Source organism: Schistocerca gregaria, chromosome 4 (assembly GCF_023897955.1).
Source record: "Schistocerca gregaria isolate iqSchGreg1 chromosome 4, iqSchGreg1.2, whole genome shotgun sequence".
In the NCBI taxonomy this organism is placed as follows: Eukaryota; Metazoa; Arthropoda; class Insecta; order Orthoptera; family Acrididae; genus Schistocerca; species Schistocerca gregaria.
The window spans coordinates 13,665,834-13,685,381 of NC_064923.1; the positions used below are offsets into that span (position 1 = coordinate 13,665,834).

Below are 19,548 nucleotides of genomic sequence, written 5' to 3' on the forward strand. Positions count from 1 at the left end.
AAGGGGCAGCGTCTGTGTAGAACGAAAACACAACTCCTCAGTGGTGTGAGCGTTTTGAGATGAGTCGTATATTTGTTCCACTTGTTTGTCAGTGACCGTGTGGCCTAATGGATAAGGCGTTGGACTTCGTATCCGAAGATTGCGTGTTTGATTCCTCTCTCGGTCGTGTTTTTCCAGATATGAAAAAGAAACATACCGTTTTAGTGCAGCACTTGAGCAGTACGAAACCGTGTGAACGTTGCTGTTGACCATTTTCTGCTTGGAGATGCTCTTGAGCTTGAAACACGCACAACAAGACCGGTGTTAACTAGCGAATTGGTTTGCATATTGCCGTCGCCGCGTGTTTTTGACTGGCACTTGCACATCTAAAATAACGTCGGAAAGTAACTCGTTCGGCTTATGAGTCACATCAAGTATGTGTGTTAATTTTGACGAAACTAGCTCTGCAGGTTGTCATGCAATTCTGTTACCTCTCAGAAATGATTATGAAATAAAAGTGAACTACGTGACGAGTGTGACGTTAGGAAAACATTAGGCAACATGGGGAGGTTCTGTATGGGACCAATCAACCCAAACGAGTACTGTGTGACGTGCTATCCGGCATATACTCACCGAGGCAGCGCGGCTAGCTCAGTCGGTAGAACATAAGGCTCTTAATCCCAGGGTCGTGGGTTCGAGCCCCACGTGGGGAGGAACGGAATTTTGTTCCTCTGCAGATGTAACTTACCGTTTTTCTGATTAACGTGATGTAATGGAAATAGCAACTTTAAACTTTGCCTACGTCTCCGTCAGTCGCTACGAAACTGTATTTGAAGGTGAAGGTGATTTTGTAGACATGTGTGAAAGACATGTTCTGAAATGCAAGTGGTGTTATTTGGAGAGCACTTCCTTTACGTGTCAGATGTGTAGGCAAGCAGTAATGGGTCGCCATAGCTGCAAATATTAGACGGTAATATGAAGTGTTGTCAGCTGAAGTCTGATGATCCAGACGACCGTAAGGATGAAGTACGCAAAAGTACCGCTAGGCCGCGCCTCTTTAGCTCAGTGGCAGAGCACTGGTCTAGTAAACCAGGGGTCGTGAGTTCGATCCTCACAGGAGGCAGACGAATTTTGGATATCAGTTGCGCGTCGTGGCCTTATAGCAAACAGTATCTGGGATGACTAACAATTAGCGAGAGGCGTTTTATTAAGAATTACTCTCAGATGTGATTAAGGCGAATGGCGCAGATAAAGCATTTGCCAAAGCGGTACAGCATAAGGTGGGATGGGACAGTCTGAAATATATTTTATAGATGTATTTCTCACATATCTCAGAGCCTTCCGCGGTTGTCGTCGTCGTCGTCGTCGTCGTCGTCGTCGTCGTCGCCACTTCTGCAGAAGTAGCAAATGGACATCGTAGCAAATGCGGCGAGGGACGCCCTGCCTTACATTTCCGAATGCACAAAGTGTGTGGTTTAGTTTCCCAGTCTATATTTGGTAGGTCTCGTAGCAGGTTGAATGTATCAAATGGGTGGGAAAGAGCAAGGGGCAGCGTCTGTGTAGAACGAAAACACAACTCCTCAGTGGTGTGAGCGTTTTGAGATGAGTCGTATATAAGTTCCACTTGTTTGTCAGTGACCGTGTGGCCTAATGGATAAGGCGTCGGACTTCGTATCCGAAGATTGCGTGTTTGATTCCTCTCTCGGTCGTGTTTTTCCAGATCTGAAAAAGAAACATACCGTTTTAGTGCAGCACTTGAGCAGTACGAAACCGTGTGAACGTTGCTGTTGACCATTTTCTGCTTGGAGATGCTCTTGAGCTTGAAACACGCACAACAAGACCGGTGTTAACTAGCGAATTGGTTTGCATATTGCCGTCGCCGCGTGTTTTTGACTGGCACTTGCACATCTAAAATAACGTCGGAAAGTAACTCGTTCGGCTTATGAGTCACATCAAGTATGTGTGTTAATTTTGACGAAACTAGCTCTGCAGGTTGTCATGCAATTCTGTTACCTCTCAGAAATGAATATGAAATAAAAGTGAACTACGTGACGAGTGTGACGTTAGGAAAACATTAGGCAACATGGGGAGGTTCTGTATGGGACCAATCAACCCAAACGAGTACTGTGTGACGTGCTAACCGGCATATACTCACCACGGCAGCGCGGCTAGCTCAGTTGGTAGAACATAAGGCTCTTAATCCCAGGGTCGTGGGTTCGAGCCCCACGTGGGGAGGAACGGAATTTTGTTCCTCTGCAGATGTAACTTACCGTTTTTCTGATTAACGTGATGTAATGGAAATAGCAACTTTAAACTTTGCCTACGTCTCCGTCAGTCGCTACGAAACTGTATTTGAAGGTGAAGGTGATTTTGTAGACATGTGTGAAAGACATGTTCTGAAATGCAAGTGGTGTTATTTGGAGAGCACTTCCTTTACGTGTCAGATGTGTAGGCAAGCAGTAATGGGTCGCCATAGCTGCAAATATTAGACGGTAATATGAAGTGTTGTCAGCTGAAGTCTGATGATCCAGACGACCGTAAGGATGAAGTACGCAAAAGTACCGCTAGGCCGCGCCTCTTTAGCTCAGTGGCAGAGCACTGGTCTAGTAAACCAGGGGTCGTGAGTTCGATCCTCACAGGAGGCAGACGAATTTTGGATATCAGTTGCGCGTCGTGGCCTTATAGCAAACAGTATCTGGGATGATAACAATTAGCGAGAGGCGTTTCATTAAGAATTACTCTCAGATGTGATTAAGGCGAATGGCGCAGATAAAGCATTTGCCAAAGCGGTACAGCATAAGGTGGGATGGGACAGTCTGAAATATATTTTATAGATGTATTTCTCACATATCTCAGAGCCTTCCGCGGTTGTCGTCGTCGTCGTCGTCGTCGTCGTCGTCGTCGTCGTCGTCGCCGCCGCCGCCACTTCTGCAGAAGTAGCAACTGGACATCGTAGCAAATGCGGCGAGGGACGCCCTGCCTTACATTTCCGAATGCACAAAGTGTGTGGGTTAGTTTCCCAGTCTATATTTGGTAGGTCTCGTAGCAGGTTGAATGTATCAAATGGGTGGGAAAGAGCAAGGGGCAGCGTCTGTGTAGAACGAAAACACAACTCCTCAGTGGTGTGAGCGTTTTGAGATGAGTCGTATATAAGTTCCACTTGTTTGTCAGTGACCGTGTGGCCTAATGGATAAGGCGTCGGACTTCGTATCCGAAGATTGCGTGTTTGATTCCTCTCTCGGTCGTGTTTTTCCAGATCTGAAAAAGAAACATACCGTTTTAGTGCAGCACTTGAGCAGTACGAAACCGTGTGAACGTTGCTGTTGACCATTTTCTGCTTGGAGATGCTCTTGAGCTTGAAACACGCACAACAAGACGGGTGTTAACTAGCGAATTGGTTTGCATATTGCCGTCGCCGCGTGTTTTTGACTGGCACTTGCACATCTAAAATAACGTCGGAAAGTAACTCGTTCGGCTTATGAGTCACATCAAGTATGTGTGTTAATTTTGACGAAACTAGCTCTGCAGGTTGTCATGCAATTCTGTTACCTCTCAGAAATGATTATGAAATAAAAGTGAACTACGTGACGAGTGTGACGTTAGGAAAACATTAGGCAACATGGGGAGGTTCTGTATGGGACCAATCAACCCAAACGAGTACTGTGTGACGTGCTAACCGGCATGTACTCACCGAGGCAGTGCGGCTAGCTCAGTCGGTAGAACATAAGGCTCTTAATCCCAGGGTCGTGGGTTCGAGCCCCACGTGGGGAGGAACGGAATTTTGTTCCTCTTCAGATGTAACTTACCGTTTTTCTGATTAACGTGATGTAATGGAAATAGCAACTTTAAACTTTGCCTACGTCTCCGTCAGTCGCTACGAAACTGTATTTGAAGGTGAAGGTGATTTTGTAGACATGTGTGAAAGACATGTTCTGAAATGCAAGTGGTGTTATTTGGAGAGCACTTCCTTTACGTGTCAGATGTGTAGGCAAGCAGTAATGGGTCGCCATAGGTGCAAATATTAGACGGTAATATGAAGTGTTGTCAGCTGAAGTCTGATGATCCAGACGACCGTAAGGATGAAGTACGCAAAAGTACCGCTAGGCCGCGCCTCTTTAGCTCAGTGGCAGAGCACTGGTCTAGTAAACCAGGGGTCGTGAGTTCGATCCTCACAGGAGGCAGACGAATTTTGGATATCAGTTGCGCGTCGTGGCCTTATAGCAAACAGTATCTGGGATGATAACAATTAGCGAGAGGCGTTTTATTAAGAATTACTCTCAGATGTGATTAAGGCGAATGGCGCAGATAAAGCATTTGCCAAAGCGGTACAGCATAAGGTGGGATGGGACAGTCTGAAATATATTTTATAGATGTATTTCTCACATATCTCAGAGCCTTCCGCGGTTGTCGTCGTCGTCGTCGTCGTCGTCGTCGTCGCCGCCGCCGCCACTTCTGCAGAAGTAGCAAATGGACATCGTAGCAAATGCGGCGAGGGACGCCCTGCCTTACATTTCCGAATGCACAAAGTGTGTGGTTTAGTTTCCCAGTCTATATTTGGTAGGTCTCGTAGCAGGTTGAATGTATCAAATGGGTGGGAAAGAGCAAGGGGCAGCGTCTGTGTAGAACGAAAACACAACTCCTCAGTGGTGTGAGCGTTTTGAGATGAGTCGTATATAAGTTCCACTTGTTTGTCAGTGACCGTGTGGCCTAATGGATAAGGCGTCGGACTTCGTATCCGAAGATTGCGTTTTTATGCCTCTCTCGGTCGTGTTTTTCCAGATCTGAAAAAGAAACATACCGTTTTAGTGCAGCACTTGAGCAGTACGAAACCGTGTGAACGTTGCTGTTGACCATTTTCTGCTTGGAGATGCTCTTGAGCTTGAAACACGCACAACAAGACGGGTGTTAACTAGCGAATTGGTTTGCATATTGCCGTCGCCGCGTGTTTTTGACTGGCACTTGCACATCTAAAATAACGTCGGAAAGTAACTCGTTCGGCTTATGAGTCACATCAAGTATGTGTGTTAATTTTGACGAAACTAGCTCTGCAGGTTGTCATGCAATTCTGTTACCTCTCAGAAATGATTATGAAATAAAAGTGAACTACGTGACGAGTGTGACGTTAGGAAAACATTAGGCAACATGGGGAGGTTCTGTATGGGACCAATCAACCCAAACGAGTACTGTGTGACGTGCTAACCGGCATATACTCACCGAGGCAGCGCGGCTAGCTCAGTCGGTAGAACATAAGGCTCTTAATCCCAGGGTCGTGGGTTCGAGCCCCACGTGGGGAGGAACGGAATTTTGTTCCTCTGCAGATGTAACTTACCGTTTTTCTGATTAACGTGATGTAATGGAAATAGCAACTTTAAACTTTGCCTACGTCTCCGTCAGTCGCTACGAAACTGTATTTGAAGGTGAAGGTGATTTTGTAGACATGTGTGAAAGACATGTTCTGAAATGCAAGTGGTGTTATTTGGAGAGCACTTCCTTTACGTGTCAGATGTGTAGGCAAGCAGTAATGGGTCGCCATAGCTGCAAATATTAGACGGTAATATGAAGTGTTGTCAGCTGAAGTCTGATGATTCAGACGACCGTAAGGATGAAGTACGCAAAAGTACCGCTAGGTCGCGCCTCTTTAGCTCAGTGGCAGAGCACTGGTCTAGTAAACCAGGGGTCGTGAGTTCGATCCTCACAGGAGGCAGACGAATTTTGGATATCAGTTGCGCGTCGTGGCCTTATAGCAAACAGTATCTGGGATGACTAACAATTAGCGAGAGGCGTTTTATTAAGAATTACTCTCAGATGTGATTAAGGCGAATGGCGCAGATAAAGCATTTGCCAAAGCGGTACAGCATAAGGTGGGATGGGACAGTCTGAAATATATTTTATAGATGTATTTCTCACATATCTCAGAGCCTTCCGCGGTTGTCGTCGTCGTCGTCGTCGTCGTCGTCGTCGCCGCCGCCGCCACTTCTGCAGAAGTAGCAACTGGACATCGTAGCAAATGCGGCGAGGGACGCCCTGCCTTACATTTCCGAATGCACAAAGTGTGTGGGTTAGTTTCCCAGTCTATATTTGGTAGGTCTCGTAGCAGGTTGAATGTATCAAATGGGTGGGAAAGAGCAAGGGGCAGCGTCTGTGTAGAACGAAAACACAACTCCTCAGTGGTGTGAGCGTTTTGAGATGAGTCGTATATAAGTTCCACTTGTTTGTCAGTGACCGTGTGGCCTAATGGATAAGGCGTCGGACTTCGTATCCGAAGATTGCGTGTTTGATTCCTCTCTCGGTCGTGTTTTTCCAGATCTGAAAAAGAAACATACCGTTTTAGTGCAGCACTTGAGCAGTACGAAACCGTGTGAACGTTGCTGTTGACCATTTTCTGCTTGGAGATGCTCTTGAGCTTGAAACACGCACAACAAGACGGGTGTTAACTAGCGAATTGGTTTGCATATTGCCGTCGCCGCGTGTTTTTGACTGGCACTTGCACATCTAAAATAACGTCGGAAAGTAACTCGTTCGGCTTATGAGTCACATCAAGTATGTGTGTTAATTTTGACGAAACTAGCTCTGCAGGTTGTCATGCAATTCTGTTACCTCTCAGAAATGATTATGAAATAAAAGTGAACTACGTGACGAGTGTGACGTTAGGAAAACATTAGGCAACATGGGGAGGTTCTGTATGGGACCAATCAACCCAAACGAGTACTGTGTGACGTGCTAACCGGCATGTACTCACCGAGGCAGTGCGGCTAGCTCAGTCGGTAGAACATAAGGCTCTTAATCCCAGGGTCGTGGGTTCGAGCCCCACGTGGGGAGGAACGGAATTTTGTTCCTCTTCAGATGTAACTTACCGTTTTTCTGATTAACGTGATGTAATGGAAATAGCAACTTTAAACTTTGCCTACGTCTCCGTCAGTCGCTACGAAACTGTATTTGAAGGTGAAGGTGATTTTGTAGACATGTGTGAAAGACATGTTCTGAAATGCAAGTGGTGTTATTTGGAGAGCACTTCCTTTACGTGTCAGATGTGTAGGCAAGCAGTAATGGGTCGCCATAGGTGCAAATATTAGACGGTAATATGAAGTGTTGTCAGCTGAAGTCTGATGATCCAGACGACCGTAAGGATGAAGTACGCAAAAGTACCGCTAGGCCGCGCCTCTTTAGCTCAGTGGCAGAGCACTGGTCTAGTAAACCAGGGGTCGTGAGTTCGATCCTCACAGGAGGCAGACGAATTTTGGATATCAGTTGCGCGTCGTGGCCTTATAGCAAACAGTATCTGGGATAATAACAATTAGCGAGAGGCGTTTTATTAAGAATTACTCTCAGATGTGATTAAGGCGAATGGCGCAGATAAAGCATTTGCCAAAGCGGTACAGCATAAGGTGGGATGGGACAGTCTGAAATATATTTTATAGATGTATTTCTCACATATCTCAGAGCCTTCCGCGGTTGTCGTCGTCGTCGTCGTCGTCGTCGTCGTCGTCGTCGTCGCCGCCGCCGCCGCCACTTCTGCAGAAGTAGCAAATGGACATCGTAGCAAATGCGGCGAGGGACGCCCTGCCTTACATTTCCGAATGCACAAAGTGTGTGGTTTAGTTTCCCAGTCTATATTTGGTAGGTCTCGTAGCAGGTTGAATGTATCAAATGGGTGGGAAAGAGCAAGGGGCAGCGTCTGTGTAGAACGAAAACACAACTCCTCAGTGGTGTGAGCGTTTTGAGATGAGTCGTATATAAGTTCCACTTGTTTGTCAGTGACCGTGTGGCCTAATGGATAAGGCGTCGGACTTCGTATCCGAAGATTGCGTTTTTATGCCTCTCTCGGTCGTGTTTTTCCAGATCTGAAAAAGAAACATACCGTTTTAGTGCAGCACTTGAGCAGTACGAAACCGTGTGAACGTTGCTGTTGACCATTTTCTGCTTGGAGATGCTCTTGAGCTTGAAACACGCACAACAAGACCGGTGTTAACTAGCGAATTGGTTTGCATATTGCCGTCGCCGCGTGTTTTTGACTGGCACTTGCACATCTAAAATAACGTCGGAAAGTAACTCGTTCGGCTTATGAGTCACATCAAGTATGTGTGTTAATTTTGACGAAACTAGCTCTGCAGGTTGTCATGCAATTCTGTTACCTCTCAGAAATGATTATGAAATAAAAGTGAACTACGTGACGAGTGTGACGTTAGGAAAACATTAGGCAACATGGGGAGGTTCTGTATGGGACCAATCAACCCAAACGAGTACTGTGTGACGTGCTAACCGGCATATACTCACCGAGGCAGCGCGGCTAGCTCAGTCGGTAGAACATAAGGCTCTTAATCCCAGGGTCGTGGGTTCGAGCCCCACGTGGGGAGGAACGGAATTTTGTTCCTCTGCAGATGTAACTTACCGTTTTTCTGATTAACGTGATGTAATGGAAATAGCAACTTTAAACTTTGCCTACGTCTCCGTCAGTCGCTACGAAACTGTATTTGAAGGTGAAGGTGATTTTGTAGACATGTGTGAAAGACATGTTCTGAAATGCAAGTGGTGTTATTTGGAGAGCACTTCCTTTACGTGTCAGATGTGTAGGCAAGCAGTAATGGGTCGCCATAGCTGCAAATATTAGACGGTAATATGAAGTGTTGTCAGCTGAAGTCTGATGATTCAGACGACCGTAAGGATGAAGTACGCAAAAGTACCGCTAGGTCGCGCCTCTTTAGCTCAGTGGCAGAGCACTGGTCTAGTAAACCAGGGGTCGTGAGTTCGATCCTCACAGGAGGCAGACGAATTTTGGATATCAGTTGCGCGTCGTGGCCTTATAGCATACAGTATCTGGGATGACTAACAATTAGCGAGAGGCGTTTTATTAAGAATTACTCTCAGATGTGATTAAGGCGAATGGCGCAGATAAAGCATTTGCCAAAGCGGTACAGCATAAGGTGGGATGGGACAGTCTGAAATATATTTTATAGATGTATTTCTCACATATCTCAGAGCCTTCCGCGGTCGTCGTCGTCGTCGTCGTCGTCGTCGTCGCCGCCGCCACTTCTGCAGAAGTAGCAAATGGACATCGTAGCAAATGCGGCGAGGGACGCCCTGCCTTACATTTCCGAATGCACAAAGTGTGTGGTTTAGTTTCCCAGTATATATTTGGTAGGTCTCGTAGCAGGTTGAATGTATCAAATGGGTGGGAAAGAGCAAGGGGCAGCGTCTGTGTAGAACGAAAACACAACTCCTCAGTGGTGTGAGCGTTTTGAGATGAGTCGTATATAAGTTCCACTTGTTTGTCAGTGACCGTGTGGCCTAATGGATAAGGCGTCGGACTTCGTATCCGAAGATTGCGTGTTTGATGCCTCTCTCGGTCGTGTTTTTCCAGATCTGAAAAAGAAACATACCGTTTTAGTGCAGCACTTGAGCAGTACGAAACCGTGTGAACGTTGCTGTTGACCATTTTCTGCTTGGAGATGCTCTTGAGCTTGAAACACGCACAACAAGACGGGTGTTAACTAGCGAATTGGTTTGCATATTGCCGTCGCCGCGTGTTTTTGACTGGCACTTGCACATCTAAAATAACGTCGGAAAGTAACTCGTTCGGCTTATGAGTCACATCAAGTATGTGTGTTAATTTTGACGAAACTAGCTCTGCAGGTTGTCATGCAATTCTGTTACCTCTCAGAAATGATTATGAAATAAAAGTGAACTACGTGACGAGTGTGACGTTAGGAAAACATTAGGCAACATGGGGAGGTTCTGTATGGGACCAATCAACCCAAACGAGTACTGTGTGACGTGCTAACCGGCATATACTCACCGAGGCAGCGCGGCTAGCTCAGTCGGTAGAACATAAGGCTCTTAATCCCAGGGTCGTGGGTTCGAGCCCCACGTGGGGAGGAACGGAATTTTGTTCCTCTGCAGATGTAACTTACCGTTTTTCTGATTAACGTGATGTAATGGAAATAGCAACTTTAAACTTTGCCTACGTCTCCGTCAGTCGCTACGAAACTGTATTTGAAGGTGAAGGTGATTTTGTAGACATGTGTGAAAGACATGTTCTGAAATGCAAGTGGTGTTATTTGGAGAGCACTTCCTTTACGTGTCAGATGTGTAGGCAAGCAGTAATGGGTCGCCATAGCTGCAAATATTAGACGGTAATATGAAGTGTTGTCAGCTGAAGTCTGATGATCCAGACGACCGTAAGGATGAAGTACGCAAAAGTACCGCTAGGCCGCGCCTCTTTAGCTCAGTGGCAGAGCACTGGTCTAGTAAACCAGGGGTCGTGAGTTCGATCCTCACAGGAGGCAGACGAATTTTGGATATCAGTTGCGCGTCGTGGCCTTATAGCAAACAGTATCTGGGATGACTAACAATTAGCGAGAGGCGTTTTATTAAGAATTACTCTCAGATGTGATTAAGGCGAATGGCGCAGATAAAGCATTTGCCAAAGCGGTACAGTATAAGGTGGGATGGGACAGTCTGAAATATATTTTATAGATGTATTTCTCACATATCTCAGAGCCTTCCGCGGTTGTCGTCGTCGTCGTCGTCGTCGTCGTCGTCGTCGTCGTCGTCGTCGTCGTCGTCGCCGCCGCCGCCGCCACTTCTGCAGAAGTAGCAAATGGACATCGTAGCAAATGCGGCGAGGGACGCCCTGCCCTACATTTCCGAATGCACAAAGTGTGTGGTTTAGTTTCCCAGTCTATATTTGGTAGGTCTCGTAGCAGGTTGAATGTATCAAATGGGTGGGAAAGAGCAAGGGGCAGCGTCTGTGTAGAACGAAAACACAACTCCTCAGTGGTGTGAGCGTTTTGAGATGAGTCGTATATAAGTTCCACTTGTTTGTCAGTGACCGTGTAGCCTAATGGATAAGGCGTCGGACTTCGTATCCGAAGATTGCGTGTTTGGTTCCTATCTCGGTCGTGTTTTTCCAGATCTGAAAAAGAAACATACCGTTTTAGTGCAGCACTTGAGCAGTACGAAACCGTGTGAACGTTGCTGTTGACCATTTTCTGCTTGGAGATGCTCTTGAGCTTGAAACACGCACAACAAGACGGGTGTTAACTAGCGAATTGGTTTGCATATTGCCGTCGCCGCGTGTTTTTGACTGGCACTTGCACATCTAAAATAACGTCGGAAAGTAACTCGTTCGGCTTATGAGTCACATCAAGTATGTGTGTTAATTTTGACGAAACTAGCTCTGCAGGTTGTCATGCAATTCTGTTACCTCTCAGAAACGATTATGAAATAAAAGTGAACTACGTGACGAGTGTGACGTTAGGAAAACATTAGGCAACATGGGGAGGTTCTGTATGGGACCAATCAACCCAAACGAGTACTGTGTGACGTGCTAACCGGCATATGCTCACCGAGGCAGCGCGGCTAGCTCAGTCGGTAGAACATAAGGCTCTTAATCCCAGGGTCGTGGGTTCGAGCCCCACGTGGGGAGGAACGGAATTTTGTTCCTCTGCAGATGTAACTTACCGTTTTTCTGATTAACGTGATGTAATGGAAATAGCAACTTTAAACTTTGCCTACGTCTCCGTCAGTCGCTACGAAACTGTATTTGAAGGTGAAGGTGATTTTGTAGACATGTGTGAAAGACATGTTCTGAAATGCAAGTGGTGTTATTTGGAGAGCACTTCCTTTACGTGTCAGATGTGTAGGCAAGCAGTAATGGGTCGCCATAGCTGCAAATATTAGACGGTAATATGAAGTGTTGTCAGCTGAAGTCTGATGATCCAGACGACCGTAAGGATGAAGTACGCAAAAGTACCGCTAGGCCGCGCCTCTTTAGCTCAGTGGCAGAGCACTGGTCTAGTAAACCAGGGGTCGTGAGTTCGATCCTCACAGGAGGCAGACGAATTTTGGATATCAGTTGCGCGTCGTGGCCTTATAGCAAACAGTATCTGGGATGACTAACAATTAGCGAGAGGCGTTTTATTAAGAATTATTCTCAGATGTGATTAAGGCGAATGGCGCAGATAAAGCATTTGCCAAAGCGGTACAGCATAAGGTGGGATGGGACAGTCTGAAATATATTTTATAGATGTATTTCTCACATATCTCAGAGCCTTCCGCGGTTGTCGTCGTCGTCGTCGTCGTCGTCGTCGTCGTCGTCGCCGCCGCCGCCACTTCTGCAGAAGTAGCAACTGGACATCGTAGCAAATGCGGCGAGGGACGCCCTGCCTTACATTTCCGAATGCACAAAGTGTGTGGTTTAGTTTCCCAGTCTATATTTGGTAGGTCTCGTAGCAGGTTGAATGTATCAAATGGGTGGGAAAGAGCAAGGGGCAGCGTCTGTGTAGAACGAAAACACAACTCCTCAGTGGTGTGAGCGTTTTGAGATGAGTCGTATATAAGTTCCACTTGTTTGTCAGTGACCGTGTGGCCTAATGGATAAGGCGTCGGACTTCGTATCCCAAGATTGCGTGTTTGATTCCTCTCTCGGTCGTGTTTTTCCAGATCTGAAAAAGAAACATACCGTTTTAGTGCAGCACTTGAGCAGTACGAAACCGTGTGAACGTTGCTGTTGACCATTTTCTGCTTGGAGATGCTCTTGAGCTTGAAACACGCACAACAAGACGGGTGTTAACTAGCGAATTGGTTTGCATATTGCCGTCGCCGCGTGTTTTTGACTGGCACTTGCACATCTAAAATAACGTCGGAAAGTAACTCGTTCGGCTTATGAGTCACATCAAGTATGTGTGTTAATTTTGACGAAACTAGCTCTGCAGGTTGTCATGCAATTCTGTTACCTCTCAGAAATGATTATGAAATAAAAGTGAACTACGTGACGAGTGTGACGTTAGGAAAACATTAGGCAACATGGGGAGGTTCTGTATGGGACCAATCAACCCAAACGAGTACTGTGTGACGTGCTAACCGGCATATACTCACCGAGGCAGCGCGGCTAGCTCAGTCGGTAGAACATAAGGCTCTTAATCCCAGGGTCGTGGGTTCGAGCCCCACGTGGGGAGGAACGGAATTTTGTTCCTCTGCAGATGTAACTTACCGTTTTTCTGATTAACATGATGTAATGGAAATAGCAACTTTAAACTTTGCCTACGTCTCCGTCAGTCGCTACGAAACTGTATTTGAAGGTGAAGGTGATTTTGTAGACATGTGTGAAAGACATGTTCTGAAATGCAAGTGGTGTTATTTGGAGAGCACTTCCTTTACGTGTCAGATGTGTAGGCAAGCAGTAATGGGTCGCCATAGCTGCAAATATTAGACGGTAATATGAAGTGTTGTCAGCTGAAGTCTGATGATCCAGACGACCGTAAGGATGAAGTACGCAAAAGTACCGCTAGGCCGCGCCTCTTTAGCTCAGTGGCAGAGCACTGGTCTAGTAAACCAGGGGTCGTGAGTTCGATCCTCACAGGAGGCAGACGAATTTTGGATATCAGTTGCGCGTCGTGGCCTTATAGCAAACAGTATCTGGGATGACTAACAATTAGCGAGAGGCGTTTTATTAAGAATTACTCTCAGATGTGATTAAGGCGAATGGCGCAGATAAAGCATTTGCCAAAGCGGTACAGTATAAGGTGGGATGGGACAGTCTGAAATATATTTTATAGATGTATTTCTCACATATCTCAGAGCCTTCCGCGGTTGTCGTCGCCGTCGTCGCCGTCGTCGCCGCCGCCGCCGCCACTTCTGCAGAAGTAGCAAATGGACATCGTAGCAAATGCGGCGAGGGACGCCCTGCCTTACATTTCCGAATGCACAAAGTGTGTGGTTTAGTTTCCCAGTCGATATTTGGTAGGTCTCGTAGCAGGTTGAATGTATCAAATGGGTGGGAAAGAGCAAGGGGCAGCGTCTGTGTAGAACGAAAACACAACTCCTCAGTGGTGTGAGCGTTTTGAGATGAGTCGTATATAAGTTCCACTTGTTTGTCAGTGACCGTGTGGCCTAATGGATAAGGCGTCGGACTTCGTATCCGAAGATTGCGTGTTTGATTCCTCTCTCGGTCGTGTTTTTCCAGATATGAAAAAGAAACATACCGTTTTAGTGCAGCACTTGAGCAGTACGAAACCGTGTGAACGTTGCTGTTGACCATTTTCTGCTTGGAGATGCTCTTGAGCTTGAAACACGCACAACAAGACCGGTGTTAACTAGCGAATTGGTTTGCATATTGCCGTCGCCGCGTGTTTTTGACTGGCACTTGCACATCTAAAATAACGTCGGAAAGTAACTCGTTCGGCTTATGAGTCACATCAAGTATGTGTGTTAATTTTGACGAAACTAGCTCTGCAGGTTGTCATGCAATTCTGTTACCTCTCAGAAATGATTATGAAATAAAAGTGAACTACGTGACGAGTGTGACGTTAGGAAAACATTAGGCAACATGGGGAGGTTCTGTATGGGACCAATCAACCCAAACGAGTACTGTGTGACGTGCTAACCGGCATATACTCACCGAGGCAGCGCGGCTAGCTCAGTCGGTAGAACATAAGGCTCTTAATCCCAGGGTCGTGGGTTCGAGCCCCACGTGGGGAGGAACGGAATTTTGTTCCTCTGCAGATGTAACTTACCGTTTTTCTGATTAACGTGATGTAATGGAAATAGCAACTTTAAACTTTGCCTACGTCTCCGTCAGTCGCTACGAAACTGTATTTGAAGGTGAAGGTGATTTTGTAGACATGTGTGAAAGACATGTTCTGAAATGCAAGTGGTGTTATTTGGAGAGCACTTCCTTTACGTGTCAGATGTGTAGGCAAGCAGTAATGGGTCGCCATAGCTGCAAATATTAGACGGTAATATGAAGTGTTGTCAGCTGAAGTCTGATGATCCAGACGACCGTAAGGATGAAGTACGCAAAAGTACCGCTAGGCCGCGCCTCTTTAGCTCAGTGGCAGAGCACTGGTCTAGTAAACCAGGGGTCGTGAGTTCGATCCTCACAGGAGGCAGACGAATTTTTGATATCAGTTGCGCGTCGTGGCCTTATAGCAAACAGTATCTGGGATGATAACAATTAGCGAGAGGCGTTTTATTAAGAATTACTCTCAGATGTGATTAAGGCGAATGGCGCAGATAAAGCATTTGCCAAAGCGGTACAGCATAAGGTGGGATGGGACAGTCTGAAATATATTTTATAGATGTATTTCTCACATATCTCAGAGCCTTCCGCGGTTGTCGTCGTCGTCGTCGTCGTCGCCGCCGCCACTTCTGCAGAAGTAGCAAATGGACATCGTAGCAAATGCGGCGAGGGACGCCCTGCCTTACATTTCCGAATGCACAAAGTGTGTGGTTTAGTTTCCCAGTCTATATTTGGTAGGTCTCGTAGCAGGTTGAATGTATCAAATGGGTGGGAAAGAGCAAGGGGCAGCGTCTGTGTAGAACGAAAACACAACTCCTCAGTGGTGTGAGCGTTTTGAGATGAGTCGTATATAAGTTCCACTTGTTTGTCAGTGACCGTGTGGCCTAATGGATAAGGCGTCGGACTTCGTATCCGAAGATTGCGTGTTTGATTCCTCTCTCGGTCGTGTTTTTCCAGATATGAAAAAGAAACATACCGTTTTAGTGCAGCACTTGAGCAGTACGAAACCGTGTGAACGTTGCTGTTGACCATTCTCTGCTTGGAGATGCTCTTGAGCTTGAAACACGCACAACAAGACCGGTGTTAACTAGCGAATTGGTTTGCATATTGCCGTCGCCGCGTGTTTTTGACTGGCACTTGCACATCTAAAATAACGTCGGAAAGTAACTCGTTCGGCTTATGAGTCACATCAAGTATGTGTGTTAATTTTGACGAAACTAGCTCTGCAGGTTGTCATGCAATTCTGTTACCTCTCAGAAATGATTATGAAATAAAAGTGAACTACGTGACGAGTGTGACGTTAGGAAAACATTAGGCAACATGGGGAGGTTCTGTATGGGACCAATCAACCCAAACGAGTACTGTGTGACGTGCTATCCGGCATATACTCACCGAGGCAGCGCGGCTAGCTCAGTCGGTAGAACATAAGGCTCTTAATCCCAGGGTCGTGGGTTCGAGCCCCACGTGGGGAGGAACGGAATTTTGTTCCTCTGCAGATGTAACTTACCGTTTTTCTGATTAACGTGATGTAATGGAAATAGCAACTTTAAACTTTGCCTACGTCTCCGTCAGTCGCTACGAAACTGTATTTGAAGGTGAAGGTGATTTTGTAGACATGTGTGAAAGACATGTTCTGAAATGCAAGTGGTGTTATTTGGAGAGCACTTCCTTTACGTGTCAGATGTGTAGGCAAGCAGTAATGGGTCGCCATAGCTGCAAATATTAGACGGTAATATGAAGTGTTGTCAGCTGAAGTCTGATGATCCAGACGACCGTAAGGATGAAGTACGCAAAAGTACCGCTAGGCCGCGCCTCTTTAGCTCAGTGGCAGAGCACTGGTCTAGTAAACCAGGGGTCGTGAGTTCGATCCTCACAGAAGGCAGACGAGTTTTGGATATCAGTTGCGCGTCGTGGCCTTATAGCAAACAGTATCTGGGATGACTAACAATTAGCGAGAGGCGTTTTATTAAGAATTACTCTCAGATGTGATTAAGGCGAATGGCGCAGATAAAGCATTTGCCAAAGCGGTACAGCATAAGGTGGGATGGGACAGTCTGAAATATATTTTATAGATGTATTTCTCACATATCTCAGAGCCTTCCGCGGTTGTCGTCGTCGTCGTCGTCGCCGCCGCCACTTCTGCAGAAGTAGCAAATGGACATCGTAGCAAATGCGGCGAGGGACGCCCTGCCTTACATTTCCGAATGCACAAAGTGTGTGGTTTAGTTTCCCAGTCTATATTTGGTAGGTCTCGTAGCAGGTTGAATGTATCAAATGGGTGGGAAAGAGCAAGGGGCAGCGTCTGTGTAGAACTAAAACACAACTCCTCAGTGGTGTGAGCGTTTTGAGATGAGTCGTATATAAGTTCCACTTGCTTGTCAGTGACCGTGTGGCCTAATGGATAAGGCGTCGGACTTCGTATCCGAAGATTGCGTGTTTGATTCCTCTCTCGGTCGTGTTTTTCCAGATCTGAAAAAGAAACATACCGTTTTAGTGCAGCACTTGAGCAGTACGAAACCGTGTGAACGTTGCTGTTGACAATTTTCTGCTTGGAGATGCTCTTGAGCTTGAAACACGCACAACAAGACCGGTGTTAACTAGCGAATAGGTTTGCATATTGCCGTCGCCGCGTGTTTTTGACTGGCACTTGCACATCTAAAATAACGTCGGAAAGTAACTCGTTCGGCTTATGAGTCACATCAAGTATGTGTGTTAATTTTGACGAAACTAGCTCTGCAGGTTGTCATGCAATTCTGTTACCTCTCAGAAATGATTATGAAATAAAAGTGAACTACGTGACGAGTGTGACGTTAGGAAAACATTAGGCAACATGGGGAGGTTCTGTATGGGACCAATCAACCCAAACGAGTACTGTGTGACGTGCTAACCGGCATATACTCACCGAGGCAGCGCGGCTAGCTCAGTCGGTAGAACATAAGGCTCTTAATCCCAGGGTCGTGGGTTCGAGCCCCACGTGGGGAGGAACGGAATTTTGTTCCTCTGCAGATGTAACTTACCGTTTTTCTGATTAACGTGATGTAATGGAAATAGCAACTTTAAACTTTGCCTACGTCTCCGTCAGTCGCTACGAAACTGTATTTGAAGGTGAAGGTGATTTTGTAGACATGTGTGAAAGACATGTTCTGAAATGCAAGTGGTGTTATTTGGAGAGCACTTCCTTTACGTGTCAGATGTGTAGCCAAGCAGTAATGGGTCGCCATAGCTGCAAATATTAGACGGTAATATGAAGTGTTGTCAGCTGAAGTCTGATGATCCAGACGACCGTAAGGATGAAGTACGCAAAAGTACCGCTAGGCCGCGCCTCTTTAGCTCAGTGGCAGAGCACTGGTCTAGTAAACCAGGGGTCGTGAGTTCGATCCTCACAGGAGGCAGACGAATTTTGGATATCAGTTGCGCGTCGTGGCCTTATAGCAAACAGTATCTGGGATGACTAACAATTAGCGAGAGGCGTTTTATTAAGAATTACTCTCAGATGTGATTAAGGCGAATGGCGCAGATAAAGCATTTGCCAAAGCGGTACAGCATAAGGTGGGATGGGACAGTCTGAAATATATTTTATAGATGTATTTCTCACATATCTCAGAGCCTTCCGCGGTCGTCGTCGTCGTCGTCGTCGTCGTCGTCGTCGTCGTCGTCGTCGTCGTCGTCGTCGTCGTCGCCGCCGCCACTTCTGCAGAAGTAGCAAATGGACATCGTAGCAAATGCGGCGAGGGACGCCCTGCCTTACATTTCCGAATGCACAAAGTGTGTGGTTTAGTTTCCCAGTCTATATTTGGTAGGTCTCGTAGCAGGTTGAATGTATCAAATGGGTGGGAAAGAGCAAGGGGCAGCGTCTGTGTAGAACGAAAACACAACTCCTCAGTGGTGTGAGCGTTTTGAGATGAGTCGTATATAAGTTCCACTTGTTTGTCAGTGACCGTGTGGCCTAATGGATAAGGCGTCGGACTTCGTATCCGAAGATTGCGTGTTTGATTCCTCTCTCGGTCGTGTTTTTCCAGATCTGAAAAAGAAACATACCGTTTTAGTGCAGCACTTGAGCAGTACGAAACCGTGTGAACGTTGCTGTTGACCATTTTCTGCTTGGAGATGCTCTTGAGCTTGAAACACGCACAACAAGACCGGTGTTAACTAGCGAATTGGTTTGCATATTGCCGTCGCCGCGTGTTTTTGACTGGCACTTGCACATCTAAAATAACGTCGGAAAGTAACTCGTTCGGCTTATGAGTCACATCAAGTATGTGTGTTAATTTTGACGAAACTAGCTCTGCAGGTTGTCATGCAATTCTGTTACCTCTCAGAAATGATTATGAAATAAAAGTGAACTACGTGACGAGTGTGACGTTAGGAAAACATTAGGCAACATGGGGAGGTTCTGTATGGGACCAATCAACCCAAACGAGTACTGTGTGACGTGCTAACCGGCATATACTCACCGAGGCAGCGCGGCTAGCTCAGTCGGTGGAACATAAGGCTCTTAATCCCAGGGTCGTGGGTTCGAGCCCCACGTGGGGAGGAACGGAATTTTGTTCCTCTGCAGATGTAACTTACCGTTTTTCTGATTAACGTGATGTAATGGAAATAGCAACTTTAAACTTTGCCTACGTCTCCGTCAGTCGCTACGAAACTGTATTTGAAGGTGAAGGTGATTTTGTAGACATGTGTGAAAGACATGTTCTGAAATGCAAGTGGTGTTATTTGGAGAGCACTTCCTTTACGTGTCAGATGTGTAGGCAAGCAGTAATGGGTCGCCATAGCTGCAAATATTAGACGGTAATATGAAGTGTTGTCAGCTGAAGTCTGATGATCCAGACGACCGTAAGGATGAAGTACGCAAAAGTACCGCTAGGCCGCGCCTCTTTAGCTCAGTGGCAGAGCACTGGTCTAGTAAACCAGGGGTCGTGAGTTCGATCCTCACAGGAGGCAGACGAATTTTGGATATCAGTTGCGCGTCGTGGCCTTATAGCAAACAGTATCTGGGATGACTAACAATTAGCGAGAGGCGTTTTATTAAGAATTACTCTCAGATGTGA

General features: G+C 46.4%; 13 non-coding genes across 13 annotated transcripts; all 13 read left to right on the forward strand.

Annotated features, from left to right (window-relative positions):
• Positions 1 to 1,030: 1,030 nt before the first annotated feature.
• On the forward strand, positions 1,031 to 1,102 carry Trnat-agu (transfer RNA threonine (anticodon AGU)). The gene has a single exon. It is a non-coding gene; the product is annotated as a tRNA-Thr (tRNA).
• Positions 1,103 to 2,552: 1,450 nt separating this feature from the next.
• On the forward strand, positions 2,553 to 2,624 carry Trnat-agu (transfer RNA threonine (anticodon AGU)). Its single transcript has one exon. It is a non-coding gene; the product is annotated as a tRNA-Thr (tRNA).
• A 1,464-nt stretch (positions 2,625 to 4,088) lies between these two features.
• Trnat-agu (transfer RNA threonine (anticodon AGU)) lies at positions 4,089 to 4,160 on the forward strand. The gene has a single exon. It is a non-coding gene; the product is annotated as a tRNA-Thr (tRNA).
• Positions 4,161 to 5,611: 1,451 nt separating this feature from the next.
• On the forward strand, positions 5,612 to 5,683 carry Trnat-agu (transfer RNA threonine (anticodon AGU)). Its single transcript has one exon. It is a non-coding gene; the product is annotated as a tRNA-Thr (tRNA).
• Positions 5,684 to 7,136: 1,453 nt separating this feature from the next.
• On the forward strand, positions 7,137 to 7,208 carry Trnat-agu (transfer RNA threonine (anticodon AGU)). Its single transcript has one exon. It is a non-coding gene; the product is annotated as a tRNA-Thr (tRNA).
• A 1,463-nt stretch (positions 7,209 to 8,671) lies between these two features.
• Positions 8,672 to 8,743, forward strand: Trnat-agu (transfer RNA threonine (anticodon AGU)). The gene has a single exon. It is a non-coding gene; the product is annotated as a tRNA-Thr (tRNA).
• Positions 8,744 to 10,190: 1,447 nt separating this feature from the next.
• On the forward strand, positions 10,191 to 10,262 carry Trnat-agu (transfer RNA threonine (anticodon AGU)). Its single transcript has one exon. It is a non-coding gene; the product is annotated as a tRNA-Thr (tRNA).
• Positions 10,263 to 11,742: 1,480 nt separating this feature from the next.
• On the forward strand, positions 11,743 to 11,814 carry Trnat-agu (transfer RNA threonine (anticodon AGU)). Its single transcript has one exon. It is a non-coding gene; the product is annotated as a tRNA-Thr (tRNA).
• A 1,459-nt stretch (positions 11,815 to 13,273) lies between these two features.
• Trnat-agu (transfer RNA threonine (anticodon AGU)) lies at positions 13,274 to 13,345 on the forward strand. The gene has a single exon. It is a non-coding gene; the product is annotated as a tRNA-Thr (tRNA).
• A 1,450-nt stretch (positions 13,346 to 14,795) lies between these two features.
• Positions 14,796 to 14,867, forward strand: Trnat-agu (transfer RNA threonine (anticodon AGU)). The gene has a single exon. It is a non-coding gene; the product is annotated as a tRNA-Thr (tRNA).
• A 1,440-nt stretch (positions 14,868 to 16,307) lies between these two features.
• Positions 16,308 to 16,379, forward strand: Trnat-agu (transfer RNA threonine (anticodon AGU)). The gene has a single exon. It is a non-coding gene; the product is annotated as a tRNA-Thr (tRNA).
• A 1,438-nt stretch (positions 16,380 to 17,817) lies between these two features.
• Positions 17,818 to 17,889, forward strand: Trnat-agu (transfer RNA threonine (anticodon AGU)). Its single transcript has one exon. It is a non-coding gene; the product is annotated as a tRNA-Thr (tRNA).
• Positions 17,890 to 19,369: 1,480 nt separating this feature from the next.
• Trnat-agu (transfer RNA threonine (anticodon AGU)) lies at positions 19,370 to 19,441 on the forward strand. The gene has a single exon. It is a non-coding gene; the product is annotated as a tRNA-Thr (tRNA).
• Positions 19,442 to 19,548: the final 107 nt, after the last annotated feature.